This window comes from Vicugna pacos, unplaced genomic scaffold, assembly GCF_048564905.1.
Source record: "Vicugna pacos unplaced genomic scaffold, VicPac4 scaffold_180, whole genome shotgun sequence".
Taxonomy (NCBI): domain Eukaryota; kingdom Metazoa; phylum Chordata; class Mammalia; order Artiodactyla; family Camelidae; genus Vicugna; species Vicugna pacos.
In genome coordinates, this window is record NW_027328859.1 from 20,100 (window position 1) to 39,383 (window position 19,284).

The window sequence follows — 19,284 nt, forward strand, 5'->3', positions numbered from 1 at the left end:
GTTTGTTTCCTAGTCTGAGCTTTGATTATATAGATAAGACTACATAAAAATAAAATTATCCGTGCATCTGAAAACCAAAAACATAATTAAAAGGCAAAAACAGGAAAAGTATTTGTAATATATATGACAGAATGGGGGTAAATTTCTACACATACAATTGTTAAAAACAATAAGCTAATTATTTTTAAAACATTAATAAATGCTAGTGAGGGTGTGAAAACAAAGAATTCTCATAGACTGTCGATCGCAAAACAGATGGGTATTCTGTTTTGGCAGTGTGCAACGAGTGTGAAAAGTGTTCATGCCTTCCAATCCAGTAAATCTACTCCTGCAAATCTATTAAAAACAATCAGAGATGGTGAATATATATGTACAAAAATATTGTTTTCATTCTTCTGGAGGGATATTGTTTGAAGAATGTTTCTGTGTTTTCCTCGTATATATTTTCTTGACTGAATTTCCCTACAAATTACTAGTGTGAGTTTTCTATCAAAAAGCAGAAATAGGTAGTTGTAGAACAGGTATCTGCTGTAAGGAAATTTAAAGAGTTCCTTTTAGCACACTCAGGCTTGTGGCTTGAAAATTTGTACGTACTACACAACTTACACAGAATACTGAAGATGGCAACAACAATACTAACAAGGTATCTACAAGTGCCAGGCAAAGAACGTGTTGGGTAATTGATGTGACCACCACCTCTGAGGCACATGTAATTACCACCCTCGTTTTCTGCGCAATGGAAACTAGCATACCTAGAAGGAATCTGAGGGGTCTCCGGACCCCTCAAATAGGGCCCCTCCCTGGTCTCTCAGACTCTAGATTGCACACTGATTTGCAAGATGCTTTCCTGCTCCCAATACATGAATGAAGTAAAATACACACTGGGGAAGAGGGTGAAATAGCGAGCATAAGTTTTTTAAACGTGTAATAACATAGTTATTGCGCAAAATAAAACGCTAAATGAAAGGAGGAAAAAGCCCACTAGGAAACGTTTCATACAGTATACCAGTATTATGACATGATAACAATATTTACAAAAAGAGGAGCATCTGAAAGAAATCAGGTACTGATTTATGCATTCAACAAATGTATATAAAGAACACACTGATAGGCAGTGTTTTGTTGATGCTGCAAATACAATGCTGGGCAAAAAACAAAAATTATAGCATCTGTCTTTAAGACAGTTACATTATATTTCCCTTTGAGGTACAGGGGTGGGGTTATTCCTTCTTCCTATGGCAGTAATTAAATCTACCTTTTTCATCTTTTTAGGAACAGAAATGAAAGAAAAACATTTTAAGTATTTTGAAATGCTTTTTGAACACGTAACTCATGTTATATCTGATACTAACAAAAGATGGTGAAGTCACAATGCAATACGAATCTCATTTTGTCTACAATGCACCGTGCGTTAACAAATGAAAATTCTCTCAGGTAATTTATCACAAAGTAGTATTAATGATCATCAGTGGCAACTGGGAGTCTTCTTTACTATATTTTATCTGTCCTCCAAATTTTCTGCACTGAGGATGAGTGACTGGCCTAACTGAAGAATACAGTAGTAAAGGTCCATAAACTGAAAGCAACTTGGGGAAAACCAACGACAAGGCCTTTCAGAAAAGCAAAAGTACAACTTGCTAAGGAACCTAGTCAGCCCCTTAACAGAAAGAAAAGCCAAACTGAAAAGAAAAAGGCTTTAGTCTCCAGGCAGACAGTTTTCAGAAGGGTCCCCACTGAGGCGCACAGATCCAGTCTTAACCGGCCGGCCGGCACAGGCGCAGAAGGAAGTCGCCAACTCTTTTGGAAAAGGGTCCCTGGAGTTTTTTCAAGCGCGAAGGGCGGGGGAGAAAAGAGCGGCGGCGTTACACGGCGCAACACTGCCACCTGCAGGCGAGAGAAACAGCGCTACAAGCCAGAGGAAAACAAATCCACTTTTTCCGCTCCTTTTCCAGGCAGAGTGCTGGAGAGCGTGGATGCGGAAGGTAGGAGGCATGCCTACGAGGACCACAGGATGAAAGGGAACCGGCCGAACCGTCCCCATCACCGCAGCCTCACCTAGCCCCGCTCCGTAACCATAGCAACAGCAGCCGGAAGTCCGGGCGCACAGGACTTCCCGGAGGCTACGCTCCGATTGACGGGCTCTGGGCCTGCGCACAGGAGCGCAGTGAGGTCCGTGCCAGGCTCCCTGCCCGGGTCCGCTAGAGGTTTCCTCGGAACCGTGCTGTGAACTGTGGGCTGAGGAAGCAGATCGGTGATGTCCTGTCGCCGACTGTCCCAGCCGCCCGGACCAATCCCCTGGTCATTCTTCTCCGACCGGCCCCGGGCCTGGGAAGGCGCTCGCCGGGGGAACACCGTGCTCCTCTCAGCCCTCACTCTTCGGATCCGTCCTGGCGATCCCGGTGCCCACTCACAGGGTCAACCAGGGGCCTCTCTGTCCTCAGCGATGTTCTCCTCCTCCCCAGCCGAGCATCCCCCTGCCCACCGTCACCCCCTGGGCATCAGGAAAGCCCCGCCCCTCCATGATGTCCTTTTTCTAGCAGTGCAGTCTCCTCACCCGCAACACCAAGTCCTGCTCATCCAGCTACCTCCCTCTAATGCCCCTGCGTCGACAGCCTCGACCTCCTGGAAACATCCAGTCCACGGACCCCACAGCCTTCCACGCCGTCCACCAGGCCCCTTCTTACTCAGCTTACCCAGGGCTGTAAGCTCTCTCCCACCAACACACGTCTTGTGCTCCTTGCCCCCTCCTCCCTAATCGTTCCCTGCCTGTCTGAGCACCTAAGCATTGATGACAAAACGTTAAAAGCTCACGGAATTGTTTTTTATCTTACATCCATGACCAGGAGGGAATCGCCTTTCACCTACCTGACCTACTACACCTACCTAAATACTCTCACATACCTAAACTCACCTACCTAAACTATCACCCACTAGTAACCCTCCTCCATTCTACTGACCCCACCCCCCACCCCCAGTAACTCCTGGAGAAGACAGAAGCAGTCCCGTGGGACTTTCTCAGAGCTTTTCTGCCCTGGCACTCTGCCGCCCCTCTGCACACATGCTCCTGACTGCACCCAGCCCCTCACCTCTGCCCAGGATCCCATGCCTTTCACCTCCTCGGGGACTTTGCTCCTGCAAAGGTCACTCCTCTCTCCTGAACCATCACCTGCTGCTTCACACGGGAGCGCTGCACAACAAAGGGGAAAACGCACCCCCTTCACCAGGCCATTCTGCGGCTACTGGCACATTATCTGCTGCCCTCCAGAGCACAACTGCTTCAACTTATGCTCACACCATTCTCTCCTCGACCCCCTTCAGTGGAACTTTCGTCGCTATCACTCCGTCGAAACTGGTCTTGTCAAGGCCGTCATTAGTAGCCATACTTCCTGATCCCAAAGACACTCTTCACTGCTCGTCTTACCCAGCATCTCAGGCACCAACTTTGGCACTGTGACCCTTCTGTTATGTATCCCTTTGTTTCTTTGTATATTTGGGTGGCGGGGGAGGCTTGTGTGACTACGTATTTTAAAACGTGCCCCTCCTGAACTGCATAGTATGGGAAGTCCCGGGTCAAATGAATGACAAGCCAAAGAAAAGAACGTCCATCCCAGTCACAGTGAGGAACGGCCCAGAGAGGCAGTGAATGGCAGGCAGAGGTGAGATAGCTCAGACAAGGAAGGTGTGTCAGGAAATAAAGGGGAGCACCAAGGACAGGAGGACTCACCCCATCACACGTGGGGCTCATGGGAGCACACTCTGCACCAACAGCCTCTTCAGGGAGAGGGATGGCTGGGGTTCAGGAACAGAGTTTTCTGGAGCTGCTTGTGGTTCCTGCTGTGGCGGAGGTGAGATCCCAGGGGTCTCGCTCCCGGAGGGAGGAATGTGCACAGTGGCTGGGTCTTGAGGAAGCTGGAGCAGGCAGGGGGCTAGGTGACCCTGCAGCTGAGACTGTGGGGTGGACAGCCTTGCCCAGGGTGGGATGGACGATGAGACCCAGAGGCAGAGAGGGTCAGCAGATGCCAGCAGAGTGGTTGAGGCTGAGTCAGCCAGGGAGCACGGGCTCCCCACCAAGAGCAGAGAGACAGGAGTGCAACTTTGCCCAGCCTCCCCTAGGGGCGGTGCAGGTCAGCATCACCATCTGGACCCAGGAGACGAGAGTCGTCCTTCCCTCAGGGACCCCCGAGGCCACCGTGAGCAACATAGGTATCCCCTTTGCACGTCACTGCCAGACTTATGACACGTACCCCTTGCCCATCGTGGAAAGAAGTGGTGTGGAGGTGGGTTGGAAACGGGAGACCGAGTTATTCACCCAAACAGACTGAGCATTTGTGTTATGTGGACCATTCACGTGACTGCATCCGACCACACTTACCAGATTAGGAGTAAATTCTAACCTAGGGTTTTCTTTGCCCTTACTAACCAGTTTGGAGGGTGGGCATTCGTGATGAAGCTCAGGTCAGTCAGGGAGAATAAATAAACCAGAGCGCCCGTGTGGTCTGAGTAACATGAGTGAGCCTGTGCTGCCAGCATCCCATCCCGACCGGCTCCTGCTCTGACCATGGGTCACAGAGTCTGGAGTGGGGCCCAGAGGGAGATGATGGAAACCTGCCTGCAACTCCACTGCTGCTTTGAAACCACTCCCCACCCCCATCCCAACCCCCGCCGCCCTCAACTTGAAGAAACACCTGTGAGGCTCATCCCAACTCTCCACTCTCATCTAGTCAACAGTCCTCAGGGTTGTGAGGAATTTTTGGAACCTGCATCCTGGTTTTCCCCCTCTTTGGGGGAACAGACCATTACAAACCCCGAAAGCACCTCTGCTTCTACTACCCTCTGCTTCTTTGGTTCCTCTCAAGCCAAGCCTCTTGGAAGTGTAGACGCCAGTAGCATGCTTGCTTGGTTTACCTCTTGTTTCCTGCTCAGTGTCCTCCCATCCGTGGACATCCCCTGCCTAACGTCTCCAAAGAGCTCCATTTGTCAAGCCGTCGTATCCAGTGCCGTCTTGGCCACAGTGACATTCCTTTTTCAAAATGCTTCCCTTTGTCAGAATCTGTGACAGGAGTCCACCCTGGTTTCCTCCTACCTCTCAGTCCACGACTTCTAAGTCTCCTTGTTGGTCCATTTGCTTTGATCTCCTCCTACATCTGGGTTGTTTCCCCCTGGCTTCCAACCCCTGCCCTCCTCTCCTCCTCTACACGATCCTTGGGTGGCCAGTTCCCCCCCGCCCCCGAGCTTTTACCCACCTGGCTTGTTTTCATCTCTATCCCCTTGTATGCTTTTCATCTCTATCCCCTTTCCCATTACCAGGTCTACCAAAGTAGGTTTAACTGGGCCCCAGAGTCCCCGGAGGCAGAGACTTAAGGGGTATCTGCACTCAGATCTGCCACAAGCCCTGCGAATCTGCTGGTGGCCCCAAACCAGTGTTTCTCCTCTCATGGATGGACACGGTCACCCACCCAAATCCCTAAACCAAACTCCCGGGATGCTGCTGGGTGTGATCGGCATCAGGCCACGACTGCCGTGGGCCGGCTCTGGAAAAGGCTAAACCATGATCTTCACGTTGCCACGGATGGGGGTGAGTTTCCTTGTGAGGCCTTCTTCTTGGAAGACACACTGAATGAGCCCTGAGCACCGGCCCAGGCCCTGCTTTGGGTGCGCGCCTCAACAGGCTCTCTGAGGAGGGGAACCTGGGCTTGTAACATGCCCGAGAGAGTGAAAGCCTTGCGCTTTGCAAGAACTCGACACACAACGTGTAACCCCGGTGAGTCAGGACGCAGCAGTGTAAGCCCACCATCTGGGAACGTGCGGATGAGGATGCGGAAGAGACCCCTGAGAGAGAGAGAGAGTTTGGGCAGGTGGGTGTCCGTGGGTGTGCACGAAACAAGGGATTGCGCGATTTTATTTTTCCCAAGAAATATGCTGGTGCTGTTTGGCCTTATCTGAGCACGGGAGTTAATTCGATGACATAAATTATACCAAAAAGTAAAGAAATGCAACTCAGCACACTCAGCAGATGAGCCGACAGCTGATCCTTCTACAGCAACGGTAAGATTCTTGCTCATCTTTCATTTTAAAGGAACCAGTCTGCTCTGTCCCGTGCTGTTACCTCTACCACGTTTTACGAATGTTTTGAAGTGACGAAGCACAAGGGATCCTGACAAGAACTCAAAGTACTAAGTTTGATGAGCAAATGCAGGGCTTTAAGTGCAAAATTTTGCTTTCAGGAACGTGGAGAAGAGTAAGTCCAGGGTTAGGTGTAAGGCACCCATTTACTGGACATGTTCTCCCTTTCCTCAGCCCAAGATACCTGCCAAGCACAGCGGATCACGATGAAAACTTGCTTTCCTTCTAAACAGGAGCCTCGAAGTCTGATTTCAGATTTCCTCCTATAAGGATGGTTCTGTTTCCACAGCCGCAATCCCGGCTTTCATCAGGGAAGTTTTCAAATCATGCTCATGTCTGGGCCACATTCCAGACCTGCTCCTTCAGACTCCCTGGGGATGGCGCGCCAGCCCCTGTTCTTCTAAGGTGTCCCCAGGGGAGATCTGAGGCCCAGCTGAGGTGGAGAAGCATCATCACATGCTGCTTCGTCGTCCTGCCTTTAAAGAGAATCTTGGACTTCCAAGCCATAGTTGTTAGTCATGAAAATGTTTGAAATTTCATTGTGTCTTCTCATTCCAGAGCCGTTTTTGACATATTTAGACAATTTCAGGGACTCGGGAGGGTGTCAATGCCCCCGAGTCTCCTTTTTTACCACACAGCCAGGCAGGTGAAGGGGAGGGAACGGGCCTCGGTCCTGGGGGAAGAAGGAGGCTGGAGTTCCGTTGTCTTGGTTACCGCTCTGCTGAGCATCCTCCCTGGTCGCTGAGCTCACGCAGGGGGCCGTGTGTGTGGACGGGGGCGAGGGGGAACAAGCCTCTCCCCGCGCTACAAGTATTTCTGCAACCAGGTACTGGAGCTGACGGCTGAGATCAGTTACCAGGGAAACAGAAGCCTGGGCCCTGGGATCTGAGAAGAATGGAAAATCACCTCAGTACGATGTGAGACGCAGGGTGGATTACAGGAGGCTGTCCGGAGCCACTGAATTGTGCTCGCACAGAGGGCACCTGTGAGTGAAGACACACAGACACACAATTCTGTTCTACGTGCACAGTGACCCCGTCTGGCGGGAGCATCTTGGACACATAGAGGACGCAGGACCCCAGGACATGGAAATAGAGGGGCGGGGTGGGTCCTTATGTTACAACAGCAACAGCATCTCCTCCCCTGCATGACTTACCAGGACGTTTGCATTATCTTTTCTAAACTGCTTCACTGAGGTATAATTTATACACCAGAAGATTCGCCCATATAATGGGGCCAATGCAGTGACTTTTAGTCAATTTACACAGCTGTGCAACTGTCACCACAATCCAGTTCTGGAACGCTGCCAGCACCCCAGTAAGGTTCCTTGTTCCCACCGGCTGTCAATCCCCATTAGCACCCACAGGCCCAGGCGTCCTCTAATCTCATGTCTGTGTCTGTAGATCTGCCCTTTCTGGGCATTTCATATAAACTGACTCAGGTACTAAGGGGGCCTTCTGCCTGGGTCCTGTTACACATCAGACTGCTTCCGTGGCTCGCCCATGTCTTAGCAGAAATCAGAAGTCCGTCCCGTTCCATCCATCACTGGCATTCTGCCGTATGAGTATTGCACCCCCTGTTTATCCGTCACCAGCTGACAGACTTTTAGACCGTTCCCACTTTTCTGAGATTACGAATAATGCTGCCGTGAACACCAAAGTACGGGTACTTGCGTGGACACAGGTTTCATTTCCAGTGTCTCCATATTTCATTTCTTGCCCTGCATGACGCACAGCCTAGGACTTTCAGTCCGTGCTGGACACCCATGGCTGGAGCAGGCATCCCTGTCTTGGTCTGGAGCCCCAGGGGACAGCCTTCATTCTCACCCTCTGAAATATGACGTGACGGGAGCTGGATATTTCCCGGGAGTGACCTTCATCAGAATGAGGCTGCTCCCTCCTATCTCGAGTTGGCTGAGCATCTTTATCATCAGCAGCTCTTGAATTTTGTCCAATGCTTCTTCGTTGTCTTTCTAGATGACAGGTGGTTTCCGTCCTTTCTTACATCAAGGTGGTGGTTACCTTAACGGAAGTTGAACGTTAAACCAATATTGCAATCCTGGGATAGAGCTCGACTGATTATATTGCATAGCCCTTTGTGAATGTTGCTGGATTTGGTTTGCTAACCTTTCGTTGAGGATTTATGTCTCGCTATCCATGACCAATACTGGTCTGTTCTTTCTTTGTGATGTCACTTCTGGTATTGGCAGCAGGGTAACGTTGTTCTAGGACGAGTTAGGAAACGGTCCCTCCTCTAGTCTGGAAGAGTCTGTGGAGGAAGCGTATTGTTTCTTCCTTAACCATTTGACAGAGCTCACCGACAAAGCCAGGGCTTCCTTTTGTGGGGAGGTTTTGAGTTGAATGATTGGATCTCTTTTCTTGCTACAGGTACATTCAGATTTGCTATTTGGCCCTTGTACTTTACGCTGACTCCATACCAATATTTCTTGTCTCTCGGTGCCTGTGGCTCGGTCTCTGGCCTAGAATTTGACACGGGGCACGTCTCTGGACCTCACTGGATTCCGGCTCCTACTCTGTAAATTGGGATAGCGTGCTGCCTCAGACGTGACCCTCAGATCTCCTACACCTCACACACGGGCATGGGGACAAAGACCTTGAGGTGCGGATGCGCTGAGTCCCTCAGACACCTGCCCACGCATTCTCCCTGCGCCCTCCTGTAGGCCGTGGGGAATCCTGCAGTTAGGACCGGCCTCCGCAAATAACCCCCCTACCCTGGTGTTGTCCACTTCCTCCCACCCTGATCCTCTCACTCGTCTCGTCTGCTGGCAACCCAGCCTCACAGGGGCTCGATGACATGCTCTCCACCACATCTACGGGTGTCACATCTCTCTCTGATTAAAGACTCGACTCCCGAGGGCAGGGACTGGTTCTGCAACTCCTCCTCACGTTCCCACCTCAACGGCCAGCCTAGCACAGAGTAGGGGGTGTCAAGGATACAGTGGAACCTTCACGACTGGCTGAAGGGTTAGCTGTGGTTGGCAGGATTGCCCCGGGTTGGCTGTTGCAGGGAGCCCACCACGTCACCAACCGGGAGAACCCGTGCCAGGCGGGGAGGGTCATCCCCGCCCCAGTGCACTGTGGGCAGGGCTGATGATGTACCTCACCCAGACTTGGTGCCACCAGCTCTGAACACACAGCGATGTCACCGGCTCGTTGCATGTCACCCCAGCCGGTACGGAGGTTACAGTTGGTGACGGCTAACGCTGTGGGCTCTGACAAATCGGTCTGCACTTATGTGGTCAACTGATCTACAACAAAGGAGCCGAGAATATACAGTAGGGAAAAGACAGTCTCTTCAAACAATGGTGCAGAGATAACTCTGAAAACAGTATGGGGTTTCCTCAAAAACTTAAAACTAGAACTATCACATGAAGCAGCAGTTCCAGTCCTGGGCTTTTGTCTGAAGGAAAGCAGCACACAAATCAGGAAAGATGCATGCCCCCCAATGTTCACTGCAGCGTTATTTACCATAACCAAGGTACAGAAGCAACCTAGGTCCCCGTCGACAGATGAATGCATAAAGGAGTGGTGTAGACATACAACGGAACACTACTCAGCCTTAGAGGAGAATGAAATCTCGCCGTTTGCGACAAGATTGAGGGATCAAGAGGGCGTTACGCTAATTGGAAAAAATCAAAGACAAATGCAGTATGATTTCACTTATACGCGGAACCTAGAAAGAAAAGAAGCGGACACAGAAACAGACCCAGAGATACAGCAAGCAGCCTGGTCGTCGGCAGAGGGGAAGAGGGTGGGAGGAGGAGAGAAATAAATAGGGGAAAGGGATTAAGAGGTACAAACTTCCAGTTGTACGACAAACAAGCCCCGGGGGTGTAACGTACACACACGGAAAATAGTCAATAATACTGCAAGAAGTCTGCATGGTGACAAGATGGTAACCGAACTTATCGTGGTATTCATTTCCTAACGTATAAACATATCACATCACTTTGTTGTGCAACTGAAACGAATATACTATCGTAGGTCAATTTTAATTAAAAAAAAAAAAAAGAAAGCGTGTAGGCTCTGAGTCCAGGATGCCTAGGTCGTGTGTCACTCCTCCACTCATGGCCCGTGTGACCTTGAGCAAGTCTCCTTACATCTCTGTTCTCTGCTTTCCCACGTCATCAGGTGGGATTGAAATCTTGCTAAGTGATGGGCCGGCAGGAGGGGATTAAAGAAGGTGATATGTACAAATGACAGAATATTGCCTGATACCTACTATGATCAGGACCAATGAAAGGGAAATGCCACGTTACCCCTGCTAAACACACCCCAAATGACCATCTGAATTCAGGCCTTGGAGGTTCTGGAAGAAAAGCCCTACTTGCCTTACCTCCTCCCCTCGAGCTGGGAGGAAAGCCTGGCCGGTCACTTGAGCTCCCAAGCTCTCTGATGAGATCACAAGTTCAGAGTCCAATACAGGTACCTGTCTTCAGCCACTTCAGTCAGGGAAAGTCTCCTAGGTTTCAGCAGTAATACAGCTCTGGGGATACCTAGAAGCACAGTGACAGAGAGTAGAACTTATTTTCAGGTCAGAAGAACTGCGTGGGCACTTGCCAGGTACACATCCTTGGCCTCTGAGTGTGGGAAGCAAGTCGATTTCATTATTCCTGCCTCCTGACATGACGGGGCACATGTCTAACTCCCAAGACGACCCTTGAATAACTCAGTGACGAGCTCTCTGGTTCTCACACAGCAGGCAGGAAACGGCTACGCACACGCTCTGACTCAGGGTCGCCAGGCGCCGAGGACAGTCCCGTGGAGCCCCTAAGCCACGGCCCCCAGCAGCTCCTGCAGGACCACCTGCTGTGGACAGCGGGCCCTGCTTCCAAGACTCCGCGGGCCGGAGGACTCCCTCCGTCCTCTCCATCTGGATGATATGAAGGCTGGTCCTGCTGCAGGGCCACAAACTGACTGCTGAATTGTGTTCTCTGGAGCCCCCTGCCCTCCCGTTCCATATCTGCACAGTGAGAGCACCTCATGATTAACTCAGACCTGCTGCTCTGGGATTTACAGGTACCGATCTCAGAGCTGACAGAGAACAAAACAATCTGGATGAACAAACCTGAATTCTGAAGCTAGTTTCCTTCTATACGTATATTTACTTGCTGTGGATAATGATGCAACCCGTCAGAACTTCTTTCAAGGGGCAATACTCAATGTTTGGGAGCAGGAGAGCATTTACCTACACGTAGCTCATCAGGTCACAGTAGCCGACACAAAAAATACAATACAGTCGTGATTCCCAGAGTTCCAGGTCTGCATTCACTTCTCCACACTGAGTGTGGCCTCAGATCCTCAAAGCAGGGCCTCAGTCTAGCACGCATGCATTCCACCAGACCCGGTGCTCTTCCCGGGGGCAGCCAGCCAATAACATGGCACGGAAGCACATGGACACCAACAAGGCATTCACGCTACAGAGACACCGCATATCTCACCAATAACAAGGTAGGGAGAAGAGACAGACATCAGGGTGTGAGAGTAACCACATGCATCACGGGAGCCGTTACACAGGAGTTAAGGACAGCCACCCACCGTCTCCCCGGCCATGGAACGCCCAGGAACGATGCAGAGATTCCAGGCAGGAAAGACTAGGAGAGAAGTCCCGATGTCCCTCACCTCTGTTCTTGAAGGAACAGAAATTTAAGCAGAGGCTTTTCGGTGTCTGCTCACTGACAATACACGTTTTCCGTTGAGAAACAGCTGCTATAACAGCCGTGTGCTCTGCTAAGGGGGGCCAGGGGCTGTTGCACTGGTACGAGAAGCTTCTTCACAGTGTGGAGACAAAGGAAACCACCCGCCTGGATCAACAGAAATTGAAGCCGAGAGATGTGTTCTAGCCACTCATTTCCAATATTTTGTTTCCAACAAACATATTGGTGGCATCACGGCAGATACGCTACTCTGTGCGAGCACCTCGCCCCATCGTCACTCACAGGATTTATCGGGTTCTGAGCGCCTGCGGGGCACCAGGCTCCAGGACCTGGGCTTTGGCAGACTTTGTGCACACAGGAATGTTCCCTGCAGGAAAAAGGTCCTCAGAGAGTTCGCAGTCCAGTGGGCAGGGAGCCCTCCTGAAGACAGTGGTGACACAAGCGTCAGGAGAGTTGTGGCGGGCGTGAGCCAGGGGATGCTGGGACACAGAGCAGAGCCCGGAGCGCAGCTGGTCAGGAACAGCTTCGCCTGGGGCTGGAATACTATCTAGTATTATTGTCCCCATTAGCAGATGAGATAACTGAGGATCAGAGAGGGTAAGCAAGTCACTCAAGGTGACACAGCTAGGTGGTGGTGGTGACCATTTTTTGCATACGTCTGCTAAAACACAAAGTTCTCTGCACTATTCATTACACCAATCTCTCCCTCTTCTTCTTTTTTTTTTTTTACATTTTTTTATTGATTCATAATCATTTTACAGTGTTGTGTCAAATTCCAGTGTTCAGCATGTTCAGCACAATTTTTCAGTCATTCATGGACATATACACACTCATTGTCACATTTTTTTCTCTGTGATTTATCATAACATTTTGTGTATATTTCCCTGTGCTATACAGTGTAATCTTGTTTATCTATTCTACAATTTTGAAATCCCAGTCTATCCCTTCCCACCCTCTACCCACCCCCCGGAACCACAAGTCTGTATTCTCTGTCCATGAGTCTATTTCTGTCCTGTATTTATGCTTTGTTTTTGTTTTTTAGATTCCACATATGAACAATCTCTCCCTCTTAATGTTGTCACACTTTAAAAAGAATTGTTTCATCTATTGTCCGGGGGCGGGGGAAGTATTTAAGTTTGCATATTTGGTTTCCGAGGGGATACTGTGGATTGAACCCAGGACCTTGAATATGCTAAGCAGGCGCTCTAGCTCTTGAGCTACTCCCTCCCTCCTTGTTGTCACCCCTTTTTATCTGCATTCATCACCTCATACATGACCTTGGCTTGCCTTCCTCCTTAAATTCATAAATAATCTGCTGACCAAAGTATAGATTACCTTTTAGCACATCAGACCTCTCCGCTGTATAAACAGAGCTCTTCCTTGCCATGCACATGGGCCCTGCCCAAACTGAACATTTACCTTGAGTTAGTATTGCACCCACGTGCTGGGTACACGAAATGGATCTCTGCAGTCTCCAGTTTTACTTATGTGTTTCACGCAATCTCAAGTACAGTTTTAAGTGCAGCCAATATCCAACTAAAAACAGTAGAACCGTTGCTTCCCTAAAACAACCATTCATAAAACATGTCACTGAGTGACAAGGCCTTCTAGGTAGGAGACACGGCCCCTTTGGTAGGGAGTTGTTGACGCCGTGCTCCTTAAATTGTGGAAACCCTTTCTTTTAATCCTCTTTCTCTATTGCTGGTGCCCTAAGAGACTCAGGCAAGCAAAGCCCTTCCTTCTCTATTTTTGAAAAAAAAAAAGATTAGCAACACATCCACCCCCAAAACACATATCTAATACATCCAATAGGGGTATGTCCATGTAAGCAAGTCTTATTGGAAATGCAAATGGAAACCCCTAACTAACTAATCATGAACCCAAATGTCTGATCACAGCCGATGTCTGCTTTCTAGGGCCGGCTGTACTCCTGCAAACTGGACAAGCAAACATGCCTTCCTTTTCTAATTATTCTTCACTGCTGCTGTCCGGCTACGTGATACAAGTTGTCAAAATAACTGCACACCAGAGCAGGAACCGCGGAGCCTCTTACAAGCAAGTCTATTCCTACGACACAGCAAGACCTCTCCCTCACACGTTCTCTAGAAAGAATTTCTCGTGCAATTTCAATACAGGAAACAGTTTTCCTTGAAAACACTTCAATTACGTCGTCTAAAGTCCTGAGGTGGGAGATGAGGTGGGGAGGGAGGGGGTGCCAAGGAAACAGGCTATTTTTGAACCCGCTGAACACTGATTCTAGTCCAGTTATCTTGGGGGTCGACCAAGGTCCACAGGAAGTTTCAATATCATCACTCTCGGCTTAAAAATGGGAACCCCTAACCGAGAGATACACTGTACACAGACTGTCAGAGAACAATTCTGATGCTGAAGAGAATAACAGCGGCTCTCAGCTAGAGTGCAGCACGGATCCCCCCTGACCGGAGGATTTTGGTCCTGTGACACTAAGGCACACTTGCCCCGTCCTAGGGAGACCTCTCTCTCTCAGTGTGTGCATTGGTGTCTCTCTGTCCCTGGAACGTTCTTTCTCAGGTTCAGGTTCCTGACATCCCTCCGCCAGTTCACGGCCTCCCATCCTTAGCCTAGGCAGTAAAGTGTAGTTTCCGGGAATAGAAGGGCCAAGACCACTGAGAGGAGTGTCCTCCGGGGTCCTAGAGAGGTTCCCCACCCCCTCACCCCCACCCCGCCATCCCCTCCAGGCCTCAGGGTAGGAGGAGCCTGCGGGCCTGCACCCCTTGTCACAGGAATAGACACCTCCTGCAGAGGCAGGTTCTTCTCTGGCAGCCCCTGGGCTGCAGTGGACAGCAAGGAAGCCTGGAGGGGCCTGACGGGGAGTGGCTTACTCCCCAGGGGCAGGGGTAGCTGGGTTGCAGGTGTTGGGTTGGAATCCTCTCCAAGAAGCCTTCCCCTCAAGGCCTTGCACCAGGGCGCGGCTCCCAGAACCTCAGGACTGGAAGACAGGATCCCTTCTGGAGTCACAGGGAGTTTCCGGGTGGCCGAAGTGACCGTCAAAGAAGGTGCACATGGGCGCGGGGTACAGGGATGGAAAAGAGAGGCTCCTCCCTGCCTGCCTGGCCATTTGCGTGTTACTGCCTGCCCACGTGAGCAGCAGGTACTTTACTGGACTTTTTCCTGACAGTCATTTTGCACATCACACTCGGAAAGACAAAAGACAAAAAACAAACCAATAAAGAGGCTGACTATAGTTCCTGGTGCAATCCAGAGAGCACCCCAGATCTGAACAGCGGACGGTGGCAGCGGGGCGGTTTTGCCTTGTACTGCACCGGGAGCAGCAGACAAGGTACACCGGGGGCATCTGTAGGTGGGGACGCGTCAGGGGAAGTCTCACTCAGCTGAACAGGACACGTTTATCTTTGTGTCTGGCTAGTCTCAGGAGGACTGACTTTTCCTGTCACTTACCGTTCATGAGACAAAAAACAGGGAGCTGCAGGGTCTGTGTCCAACCTTTCAGGAAAAGGAGAAAGTCCTTGCCCCACAGCTGGTAAGCTCAGGAGTCACCCGCCTGACTGTTGGGAAGCCTTATCTAAATCATGAGGAGAAGGGTGGTCCTTTGCGGTCAGCCATTTCGGGAACACATCAACAGACGTTTCTTTACTGTGGCTTTTTCAGGGCTCGGGTGAAGTTCAACCTCGTTAGCGTTGTAAAAATGAGCCAGGCATCATTCACGCCTGTCCAAGCAGGGGAGTCTATGAGCAGAGATTCCCTTTTGGACCTAGATGACTATGCGGAGCTGGCTGGAGCTCTCTAAAGTCACACTGAAGACCATAAAACACCCTCACTCCTGGGCTCTCTGAATGCCTGGAGCTGACTGGCATCCTTAACCCCCACTCCCCACTTCAGGACCCTCTGCGTACCTGCACTTGCATAAGATAAAAACATCTTCCTTGATGCGTGTTTGCCCTGACAAAACTAACGGCTGCCAGGAAATGGCTCATCTCCCAGTACCCTAGCTGGACAGGCCTCACTGCAGAGGCCTAAATCCCGTTATTCAGATTTGCCCATGGCAAGTCTCACCTCACTGACAACCAGTCGGGTACCTGTGCACGAACTGATCGTACAGCCCTCTACCCCTTGTGTTCACAGCCCCTTGCCCCCAATAAAAGATCCTGCACGTTCACCCTGGGCGCTCCCCAAGGCACCTCTCATCTGTGTGGCGCACTGTTGTTACAGCAGTGAATCTATTAAACTTTCCTTGTCTTGGAAACTTTTCTTTGTCTTTGGTGAATTCTTTTGCCACCTGCCACACTGGCCCGCCTTTCCCCCCCAACCTGTTGACACTTGAGCAGCCCTTTCTAGGTATAAAAAGGCAGTATTTTCATGATCTAAATGAAGGAGGCAAAAATGAGTCATTCACCCAGAATAGGATCATCATTCGCATCTTACACTTGAGGAAACTGAGCTGCAGAGAGGTTAAGTAACCTGCCCAGAGTCACAGATGGAGTGAGCGGTGGGGCCTTGATTCAAATCTAGGAATCTGTGCCCTCATCCCCTCCCTGCTAGGCAGCTACACTGATGGTTTCCAGAAACACATATCCACCCCAATCCCCTCCTGAAATACAGCCTTCCCCAGTCGCATGACAGGCCCGCAGGGAGACTGCACTCATCAAGTGCTGGACAACCTCTGGGACACCAGAGATGACTTCACAAGGAAGAGAAGTGTTAGAAAACCTTGCTCCCCAGGGCCCGATGCCTACACCCTGCAGGGAGTGAGGGGCTACAGGAGCGAGCCTGGGGGGTCTGAAGGGGGCTGTTTCTCTGGTAGCCACGCTGATGGATTGCCATACCGCATGCGTGTGATAATAAGCACTTGCTATTTGAATTTACTTATGGTTCCTTTAGCGTTGGCGATACACGCAGCAAGGTGAAAAGACACAAAGCAGATACGTAAAAGCAGGCAGTCACGTGGAGAAGTGGAGAAGTCTGCTTTTGCCGAGGGAGTGCCTGACAGTTAAACGGCACTCTGCTGTGGGAAAGGAGAACATTCTCCTAGACTAAAGAAATGAAACAGAAAGTAGTCATTTTCCTTAACGATCGGTATCATTCCCCCATCACTGAGGAGGTGTTTTGGGCACAGAGAGGATAGGTCAGGTCCTCTAGGTCATTCAGGTAATATGCGGTTCAGTCCCACAGAAAGAAATTCTCACCATGTCCAAAGTAACTCATTCCCCCCAACTGCTCCCTCCCCTCATCTGCACCTCCTCTACTGTTGTTGCCTAAGTCAGTGAAAGGCAGCCTTCTCCCCAGCTGCTTAGGCTAGAGATCCTTAAAGCCATCCTTGATCACTGCCTCTGTCTCACCAGCTGCTCAATCACGGAGCCCCTCCTTTCTGCCTCCTAGGTCTTCCTATGGAAGATCTTGACACTTCTCTCTGTCACAACAGTGAATGCCCTGGTCCAGCTGACCCTCCTCTCCCTCCTAGGGGAGCACCAGCAACCCGGATCCTTTGTCGCCCATTCTCTAGCCCACAGCGTGAGGAACCTGTCTTAAGCCCCAACCTGGGGAGGCCACCCCTGCTCAAAACTCGGTGGGGGCTGCCTGCTGCTCTTAGGAAGACTTGCAGCCTCCCAGACTGGGCACAGCAAGCCTTGCCTGTCCCCAAAGGCCTGATCTTCACCAGACTCCCTCCTTCTGCTCCAACTCCTACTTGATACTCCCGCCACCCAGAATCTCTGTGCTCATCATGTGGCCGGGGTGTTCACACTCGCCCTCCCTCCCCCAGCCACCCCACGCCCAGCTGCAGATTTCACAACCTCGCACGTGGTCTTCCCTCCATCTGGCATGCCCTTCCTTCCTCCTCATCTGCGTGGTTCCTTCTTGGGTTCCACTGTCCGGTTAGGTAGAGAATGTCCGTTTTACCTGGGGAGGCCGTGGAGGAAAAGTCACAGTTAACAGATTTATACTCTTACCGAACGGAACGTGATGGAGATTTCATCATTCGTTTCCCAGATGGACACGCGTTCTACTCCGGTTCACAATGAGCTGGTTTGAAATGCAATCTGATGGCCGAGTGTTTCTGGGAAAGGCTTCCTTGCTAAGAACAGGCAGATACAGACAGCAAAGCTCTCCTCTCATTTTATGTGGGCCCACTGTTGCATCTGAATATGGAGTTTGGAACTGGGCTGCAGTTTTTAAAAAAAAAAACTGCATAAAGGGATCCAGGGAGACCACCTGCTTCACAGTGAGGAGAGAATCAGCCCAAATCTGGGGAAAAGTCTGTAACTTTATGGTGTCTGTGACCCTGTAAATGGAACAGGCCTTCAACTGCCCTACCCATGGGACTGTCATTATTCTCCACTATAGCTGATAGTCTGAGTATTCTGTTAGGACAATATATTAAATGCTTGTCCCTTTGCAAGGGTTTTTTGTTTTTCTGTTTTTGGACAGGGAGAGGTAATTAGGTTTATTTATTTTTAGAGGAGGCACTGGGGATTGAACTCAGGACCTCGTGCAACGCTAAGCACATGCTCTACCATTTGAGCTGTATCCTCCTCCCCTGCAAGGGGTGTGATGTCCTGGTCCCTGTGGTCATCAAAGAGACAAGGCTCAGCTGCCTCTTCAGTATGGGGGACCCTCTAAGTGCCTTCGGGCTACTCCTTAGATGTCCCCGCCAGGGGCCGTCAACCCCTGGAGGAAACGGCCAGCTCCTATCAGATCGAGTGGAGAGAGTGCACCCACAGCTGGCTGTACCTGCTACAGACTCAACAGTGATGATTCACTTCATTCACTACGACTCCTCTGAGCAGAGCACATCCAACTATGAAATGAAGTCTGTGCCTTTGGGCTGTAAAGACAAGAAAAAGGATGGGAGCGGCACCAGCTCCACCAGCACTACCCCACCGCCTACCCCAGGCAGAGGGCGGAGTGGACTCCCAGGGCCCCTGGCATGCTTCCCTCCCTCCGCACTACTGTGTCCCTAACACGGGTCACAGGGTCAACGGCTCTGCCTGGAGCCTAGGTATTGAGCTCATGTCAGCTGGGCATATATGGTTTCATTTCCCCAAATCCCAGGCAGGTTAAGTGTCAGCGCCCAGTTTCTATGGACAAGGGAAGAAGCTGAAAGAGGTTAGGTCGCTGGTGCAGTAAAGAGTGGATCTGGGAGTCATGCCTCGGTTCTGCCTGACTCCACAGCCAGGCTTCTTTGCTGTCACAACACACTTGGCTTGTGTTTCAGTTGCCGAGATGCAGACACTGTTCCAGGACGGGAGGGTCATCGCTGTCCCAATACCACGTCCACCTGTGAAATGCAGGCACCCAGCAGGGTAAAGCCACCCTGAAAGGTTCTAAGACCATCTGTATCTGCCTTCAGAGGAGCTGCCCTGAAGCCAAAAACCAGAGACCACCGGCAGGAAAGCCTTGCCTCAGAGCCAACAGCCAGGCAGGACTGGAACTTCCCCTGCAGGAGGCACTTTGCCATACGGGATAGGCTTTTGCAATCAGCCCCGACC

At 50.7% G+C, this 19,284-nt stretch overlaps 1 long non-coding RNA gene across 1 annotated transcript; it reads right to left on the reverse strand.

Moving 5' to 3' along the window:
* Nucleotides 1-10,123: 10,123 nt before the first annotated feature.
* On the reverse strand, nt 10,124-18,616 carry LOC140695182 (uncharacterized). The gene is made up of 3 exons (XR_012070887.1): nt 18,527-18,616; nt 17,590-17,695; nt 10,124-10,639 (listed from the first exon to the last, which is right to left on the reverse strand). It is a non-coding gene; the product is annotated as an uncharacterized lncRNA (long non-coding RNA).
* Nucleotides 18,617-19,284: the final 668 nt, after the last annotated feature.